Here is an 8,601-nt window from a genome sequence, read left to right as displayed (position 1 = left end):
AGCCAGTCACGAAAGGGTAAACACTTTATGATTCCACTCATATGAGCTACTTAGAATAAGTACTCAAATTTATTGGGACAGAAAGTAGAACAGTGGTTGCCAGGGGCTGAAGGGAGGGGTGAATAGAGAGTTAGTGTTTAATGTGTAAGGAGTTTCAGTTTTACAAGATAAAAATGATCTGGAGTGGACAGTGGTGATAGGTACACAACAGTGTGAACGTACTTAATGCCACAGAACTGTATATTTTAAAATGGTTAAAGTAGCAAATTTTATGATACATATTTTACCATAATTTAAATAAATTTTCGAGTTCATTTATTTGTTTATTTGTTGAGAGAGAGAGGGAGCTCATGTGCATGCACACAAGTGGGGGAGGGACAGAGAGATAGGGAATCCCAAGCAGGCTCTGAACTATCAGTGCGGAGCCAGACTCAGGGCTCCAACTCATGAACCCTGAGATCATGACCTGAGCCTCAATGAAGAGTCTGAAGTTTAACCAACTGAACCACCCTGGTGCCTCTAAATAAATATATTTTTTAAATTAAAAACAAAATCTCTAAAAAACTACAACTATATCTAAGTCAACCTTCAATAGGAAGCTCTTTCTAAACATATTAAAATAAGATCTACATTAAATCAACACCTATGTGAAGAAAATTATAAAAATTTAGTATGAATGAAGTTTGGAATTTTTAAAGAAAATTCAATCAATGGAGAGATATCTATATATTTAGTTTAAATAGTTTAATATTTAAAATATCCAATATTGAGGAGTCAGGGTGGCTCTGTTGGTTAAACATCTGACTCTTGGTTTCAGGTCAGGCATGTGAGTTCGAGCCCTCAGCTGGTCTCAGTGCGGCTGTTGTGGAGCCTGCTTGGGATTTTCCCTCTCTCCCTTTCTCTCTGCCCCTCTCCTGCTCTCTCTCCCAAAATAAACAAACAAACTTGAAAAGAAGATTTAAAGGTATCAATTATCTTTAAATGAATTTATAGATATAAAGTAATTCCAATAATAATTTGTGAGGTTTTAGTGCAAGTTCAGAAAATAAGTCTAAATTTCTTTTGGAAGAAATCAACATAGCAGAATTGTCAAGAAAGTTTTTTGAAAAAAGAAGTTAATGGGGTGTGGAAGGGGTAAGAGCATGTCTTATTTATTTTTTTCCTGTAAAGCTAGGATAACTAAAACATGTGATTCTGTCACAAGAATAAACAGCTCCATGAGACAGACATGAAAGCCTAGGAGCAAATCTAAATACGAGTAAATATTTAATACATAACAAAGTTGATGGGGCGCCTGGGTGGCTCAGTAGGTTAAGCCTCTGACTTCAGGTCAGGTCATGATCTCATGGTTCATCAGTTCAAACCCCATGTCGTGCTCTGTGCTGACAGCTTAGAGCCTGGAGCCTGCTTCGGATTCTGTGTCTCCCTCTCCCTCTGTGCCCCTCCCCCACTCACACTCTGTCTCTCTCTGAAAAATGAATAAACCTTAAAAAAATTGAATAAAGTTGAGATTTAAATTAGGGAAGTGCAGAGGCTAGGATAATTGGCTATTCAGAAAAAAAATTAATTCCAAACAGTTCAAATCATTAAACATGGAATATGGAACTCTAAAAGAAGGAGAAAAAATAATATAAAATATTTCTATGATATTGGGGAGAGAAAGGCCTTGCTATGATTTAAAGAAAAGAAAAAAACCGAAAGCAAGAAATGGATGTCTTTAAGAGATAAAACTCTGAAATTTCTGAATGCCCATTCACAAGCATAAAATTACTTAATGCCAAAAAACAAGATAAAAATCAAGCGACAAACTAGGGGATAATATTTGTAACAAATGACAAAGATTAATATTCTTAATATATAAGAAGCCACTATAAATCAATATGAATAAAGTACCACTGCCCTGAAAAATGAATATTGGTCACAAAAAATTTTTAAAAAACCCACACACATGAGTGGGGTACCTGGGTGGCTCAATTGGTTAAGCGTCAGACTTCTGCTCAGGTCATAATCTTGTGCTTCGTGAGTTCCAGCCCTACATTAAGCTCTGTGCTGACAGCTGAGAGCCTGGAGCCCGCCTCTAATTCTGTGCCCCGCTCAACTCTGTCTCTCTCTCTCAAAAATAAATAAATGTTTAAAAAATTTATAATAAAAAAATAAATTTAAAAAATGACTAAAAAATGTTCCTACTCACTGGCAACAAAGATCACAAGTTGAAACTAAGTACATTTTGAGACATAATAAATATCAAAAGCCTTAAAAATGTTTATACAGTTTAACCCAGAAATTCTACCAGGAATTTACTGAAGTAACTGCAGCGTTATTTGTCTTAGCAATAGTCTGGAAACCATATAAGTCTAAAAGGAGGGAATAAGATCTTTTTTTTTTTTAATGATTGTTTTTCATGTAGAAAATAAACCATTAAAAGTAATGTAAAAAATAGCAAGTGTTATGGAAAGACGCACACAATTATAGTGGGGTCCCAGGAGGAACTTGATGGCACACTCAAATTATTTGGGATGAATCAAAGGGAGATTGATAAAGGGGTTACTTACAAAGGTGAAGGCAGGGTACTGGGAATCCTAAGGGGTGGATGGTGAAGTAACCAGGGGCTAGGAACACCCAACTAGACCTCAAGGACTTTGGGGAGGGGAGGGCGAGGACTAGAGCAAGCTGAGTGAGGTACTTAGGATGCAGGATTTGAGGACACATTCCCCCCTCAGGGTTATGCAAGAGACAGTGAGTGCCTCCTTACTTGTTTGTGCCAGAGGCACCGGCCTCACCCCATCCTAGTCCTGGCCCTAGGGGAGGAAGCTATTAAAGGAATCCAGAAGGAAGATCCAGTAGAAAAGTCTGCATGGAAAGGAGCTGTGACCTTTTAACAGGGGGCCGGAGGCAGCCCAAGGTGACCCACAGACAGGCTGCCTGAGAGAAATACCTGCTCTCACTTTCCTCCCTTCCTCTCATCTCCCACGAGGCTTCCTCTCACCAGACCCATCTGGAAGCCAGAGGGCAAGGCTGCTTTCAGCCTCCAGAACAGACCACAGGACAGAGAAAGAGTGGATCCAAGGGGCCCGGACACCTCCATAGAACGACACAAAGTTAAGCAAAACAGGCAGGTTGCAAAGCACTATCTGAAATCTGATGCCCATTTTTACATAAATTTTATTTAGTGGGATACCTGGGGTGTAAGATTACATTAGGGTTGATTTTTAAATAGTTTTTGCAAGGGAAGCATTCCAAAAACCACAGGTAGGCTATGGCCTTAAGAAGACAAAGTAAAAAGCCTCGACGAAAAAGTCAGAATTTTTACAGGGGTTGCTTTTGGATTCTGGGTGTGTACAGATTTAGGAGTGGTTATTTCTGGGGGGCAAGCATTGGAGTTTTGGTTTTGTGTGTGCATCTTAATCCTTTTCTTTCTTTGAAAATGTCCTAAAGAGAATGTATGTCTTGCTATCATAAATCCAGAAGCTACACTCAATAAGTAGATCGGAGAGAGGAGAATGGATGGGTATAAGATGGGAGACAGAAAAGAATCTCCATAAATAGCCACCTGTCCTTCATGTGAGCTGACACCTCAAGCTCGCTTATATTTATCTAATGTGTAAAATGATATGATTTCTCAAGCCTCTTTTGCTCCAAAATTCCTTTTAAAAAAGAAACACAACTCTTATCTAACAGACCTCACACCCTGCGGTCATGAGACAAGGCGGAGCAAAGGCGGCTTTGGTAGGTAGAGTACAGACACGGAGGAGGGGCTGGGAGCGCCACCTCCCTGCAGGCACCGGCATTACAGCTGACTGCGAAGGGTCCCCTTCCTGCTCCAGGACATTCCTGCGCTCCGTGTGCCTTCTTCCTGAGGCCGTCCGCTGGCCTCCTCTTCGTTCCCTGACCACTTTGAATTCCTGCTGACTGTCTTCTACAGTCTCCTGTCTTCTAAAACTACGCTTGCCGACAGAGCTCAGCGGAATCTAACGTCTTGCCTTATCTTTCTGTATAAGGGTTGTTGAGATGTGGTAAGGCACACAGACAGGCAGAGGACTGCCTTGAAAGAAGACGTTTATACTCACAGGTCCCTAGAAACAGGAGCCAAGGCAACGCCATACAAGGCCACACGGGGAAGTGCGAGACAGAGGGAGCAAGGGGGAAATCGGGGGAAACCGGGGCAATAACTTTTCCTATGGCTTCCATGGGAAAGTCCATGCAAGGCAATGACAACAGACGTAAGACTGGCTAGTCTGAATGATTTTATGGACTCCAGGGCATAGGGCTGTCCCTAGTCATCTGGTGCTGGACCCTGAGGTGATTATGGCAGGGGGAGACTGGCCCTGCGTGAAAGAAACCTTTAAGAGTGCCATTAAGGAAGTGGTTGAGGGTATGGGCTCTGGATTGGTTGGTTTGCATATGAAAGTGATGCTCACAGGAGGGTCATTTTCTATCTCTAGAAGTTAGCTAGGCCTGGGAGGGGCTCTCTAGGACCAGCCTGATGTTAAAACCTGAGAAAATCCAGCAAATCAAAAGGCACGATTAATACAGGTGTAAAGGCTCAACACCCACCCCCTCATCCCTGCGCTGATTCCGGGAGAGCTCTGAAGGGCCTCCCTAGCTCCACAGCTCCTGGAGGGCCCTGCCCAGGTCTTTGTGACCCTGCACCGCAGTCCAGCTTCCACCTCTGCCTGCAAACCTTCATCTTGGCGTCTGCCTTTCAGCGAACCAACCAAGACAGTCTCTGTCACCCCCAAGGCCTCCCAACCACCCCCCTTCTCTCTCTTTCCTTCACAGCCAAGCTTCTTGGAGACACAACCCCTGCTCACTGCCTCTGCTTCCACAAATGGACAGCCACACCTTCTGCTCAGTGGTTCTCGAACTTGAGCATGAATCAGAGGCATGGGGAGGGTTTGTCAATGCACAGATTGCGGAACTCCCCCTCCACAGCCCTGATTCAATAGACCTGAGGTGCGGCCCACAGTCTGTTCTATGTTTTGTTTTGTTTTTTAATGTTTCTTTATTTTTGAAGGAGAGACGGACAAGAGCATGAGCCGGGAAGGGGCAGAGAGAGAGGGAGACACAGAATGCTCCGAGCTGTCAGCACAGAGCCCTAAGTGGGCTCAAACTCATGAGCCATAAGATCATGACCGGAGCCGAAGTGGGATGTTCAACTGACTAAGCCACCCAGGCGCCCCTCGCAGTCTGCTTTTCTAGTATGCTGCCGTGTTGTGGAAGCCCCTGCCTCAGTAGTCTTCCGATTCTGTCAGGAGGAAGCCCATACTTCCTACAGGCCCTTCAGGAGATGATGGCCATTTACTTTGTCAGCTTCACCTTTCCCCAGGCCCTTCTGACTATCATCCAGTCACTGCAATAGCTGTACTATCTCTTGGAGATATGCACCCACTATTGCCTCTGGGCCTTTGCACATGTCTTGTTTGCTCTGTCAGGTGCTTCCTCAAAACCTCTGGCTTCTTCTCCCTGCTTGGCTAGCCCTTTTTCAGCTTCCTGTCTCTTTTCAAGTCACTTCTTCAGGGAAGTCTTGATCCTCTGCTGCCTTTACTAAAGGCAGCCCTTACTAAATTACCCCTGAGTGAATGAATGGACAGTAAATAATGGCGGAGGTGCCACTCTTTCATTATAGAAACACTTCCTCTCCACTGAGGCAAAGATGGAAAAGCAAAGGAAGAGGCCCATGGAGAGTGCGGGGCCACACGGGTGGCTCCAGGGAGGACAGTGGGGGAGGGGGAGGGAGGGGCAAGGTGCGGAGGGTTAGAGAGGCTGCACCTGTGGGGGCAGGGGGCGACACAGCAGATTTTCTCCTCTTTCTCAGGCTTCTTCTGTCCTTGAACAAAGACAGGCCGGCCCTGCTCTCCTCAGCCCCCTGCCCAGCACTTGGGGCAGACGAAACCCACCCCATGCACCAGCTTTACCAGGGGAGTTGCCTCCTCACTCTGGGGCCTCCAGCCAGCTCTGGTGGGAGTCATGTGACCACTTTGGTGTGCTCACCGAGCTCCCTAGAGTGATGTTTTGAGGGGTGACTTTGTTGCCCAGCTTCTTGAGAGCTTCCTGATGTATGTAAGGGTTGGGCTGCTTCCTGGGGGCCCGGGGGGGGGGGGTGGGGCGGGGCAGGGGCGGGGGTACACTCGATTTTTCTCCACAGATATTTGGCCCCAATTTTCAGGTCCAAGTTACATAACACCTGAGGAGGACTACACTCCCCTGTCACCCACACCTTTTCCCTTTCTGTGGAGCATTTCACAAGCGCAGCTGCTTCTCAGAGGTCTATTTTGGGAGCTGTTTTCATTTGACCTATATTAAGCTCAGTCACAAGGCAGAGGCAAGTTGCAGGGTGCAGGGTGGCCTGCTTGCTCTTTGTGCTTTTTTAGTGTCACGGGTGAGAAAACCAGACAAGCTGGTGCCTATAGCTCCAGAGACGAGACTCAAGTGGCCCGTGGACCTCACCACGGCATCAAGCTACAGAAAGCTCCAGGCTCAGAGAGTCCAAACAGTGCAGGCCAAGGCGCCTCCCCAGTTCACAATGCTGATTTGTGTCCCCCTGGGGCCCTGCTAAAGGATAATTCCTTAGTCACTGTAACAGTGGTCAGGGAAAAATTTAGGTTCCCTGCAGAGTCCCAGACTGTGAAGTGCACCGGGTAGAGTTGTAATTGGTCATCAAGACCCTCCGTAGGGAATTGTCTTTCCTGAGTCACTAGTTGAATCACATGACCAGCAGGGGGAGAGAAAGGGCTGCTGGGAGCCATCTGGCCCAGGCCCTGTGCAGGAGTAGGTACTGCTTGGCAGCCCCAGCACTTTGAGGGACTGGGGAGAAAATGACAACAGAAATCATTCACTCACTAAGTGCCCCATTTTCCCTTCTTCAATGGGGGTATCTCCTGCACCACCATTTTCCCCCTTGGACCTCTTATTGTCTCCCTAGAAGCAGAGGCCCAGCTCCGGGGTCCAAAGCTCTACCCCCCCCCCCACCGTGCTGGCCCCCAAAGCTGGCACCTCCTCTGAGGGTCAGGCCCACATCTGCAAACAGTTGTCCCACTGACGCATCATGTTCAGATGATCCTCAGATCATCCCCCGCCCCAGGGAGCTGCTGTGGGCCTGGTCTGCCACCTGCCCCCACCATGTCTGCTTTTGACGGGCAGAATGGACACCGACGGGGACATCTCTAGCCAGCCGTCCAGAAGCCAGTGTTGCATCCCCTCAGGACTGCCGGGAAAGAATCCTGGGTTTGTACTGTGCAGCGGGGCCTCTGCCCACATCCCCTTGCAATCCAGTTAGCGAATGGCTCCCCTCAAGATGCTGAGTTGTCTTGCCGCCCACGCAACTGATCATCAGGTGACTCCCCCCAGAGCTGGAAGGAAGTGAGGAGGCCACTCCCCTGGGAGAGCTGGTGGGTGGTGGTGGTGAGGAGGGGGAGGGACAGAGAGAGGCTGTGGTGTGAGCCAAGTGCCAAAGTGAAGGGAAATTTTAAAGCTTGAGATTTTGGCCTTGAGGGGTGGCAAAACTGGGGGTGGAGGAGAAAATGGGTAGCACATTCTAGGCAGGGACACAGCCCTGAGAAGGAACAGAGGTAGGGTAAGGCAAAGCTCATCCCTCACCCAGGGTATGTGGGATGCTCTGAGAACACAGCAAAGTGGGGGTTAGGAGAAAACGGAGGCGGCAGCCTGAGGAGGCTTGAACCCAAAGGTCTCCTTCCAGCTGGGCAGTCCCTTTCCTTCCTCTGATCTCTCTTCTCGTTCCCTGGGACAGGACAAGTCCTCCCTACCCCCATCACCCCGAGGGGCTCCTGGAGTGGGAGTGTGGAAGCAGAAAGACACTTTCTGCAGGCTGAGACAGAGACAGTGGCAGGCAGGGGACTGCGGACCACCCAGTGGGTCTCCCTCTCCCACGGCAGTGGAGAGATCTCTCGTGTCTCCAGGGGCAGGAATGCTTGGGAGGTGGGGAAGCCAGGACAAAAGAACAAAAGGAAAGGACCCTGTAAGCACAGGGGGATTTGAAAAGAAAAATCCATTTTGCTTCATTAAAGAATAAAGAACAGGCAATATCATTTTCTACTCAATGAAATACCAAAATAATGGGGAGGGGAAAGGGAGAAATCCCGAGAGGGGGTATTGTCATTTTCAGTTGGGGTAAATGTCGGAAGCATTGCTTCTATCAATATGGCATTATCAGTAGAACGCTTTTTCCCCCAAAGAAAAAAATACATATCGAGATGCAAGTTCTCACTACTTGATTCAGTTTCTACTCGTTCTGCTAATTTAGAAATGTTCAGGGGAAGAAATAAAGGCTCCTTTTGCACCGACCGCATGCTACTCAAAGGCAAGAAAATGACTTTTACGCCATAACTCCGACACTCAGCACTTCACTCAATAAACACTTGTTGAAAGAACAAGTTTGCAAAGAAAGAAGTTCCTTGACAATCTCAAACTAACTCCAGGGGAATTGGTTAATTCCATCATGGTGTATCCATTGGTGATAATATTAGGCAACTGTTAAAAACATATGGCTGAAAAAATAGCTGTAAAATATATTTGGAGACAATTCAGGAACTCTGAGTACCAACTGGGTAGTAGATGATATGAAAGAATTTGTGTTAATTTACT

Source organism: Hyaena hyaena, unplaced genomic scaffold (assembly GCF_003009895.1).
Source record: "Hyaena hyaena isolate Hyena2069 unplaced genomic scaffold, ASM300989v1 scaffold_230, whole genome shotgun sequence".
Taxonomy (NCBI): Eukaryota; Metazoa; Chordata; class Mammalia; order Carnivora; family Hyaenidae; genus Hyaena; species Hyaena hyaena.
The sequence above is the reverse complement of the archived record's forward strand: the minus strand, read 5'-3'. Positions refer to the sequence as shown.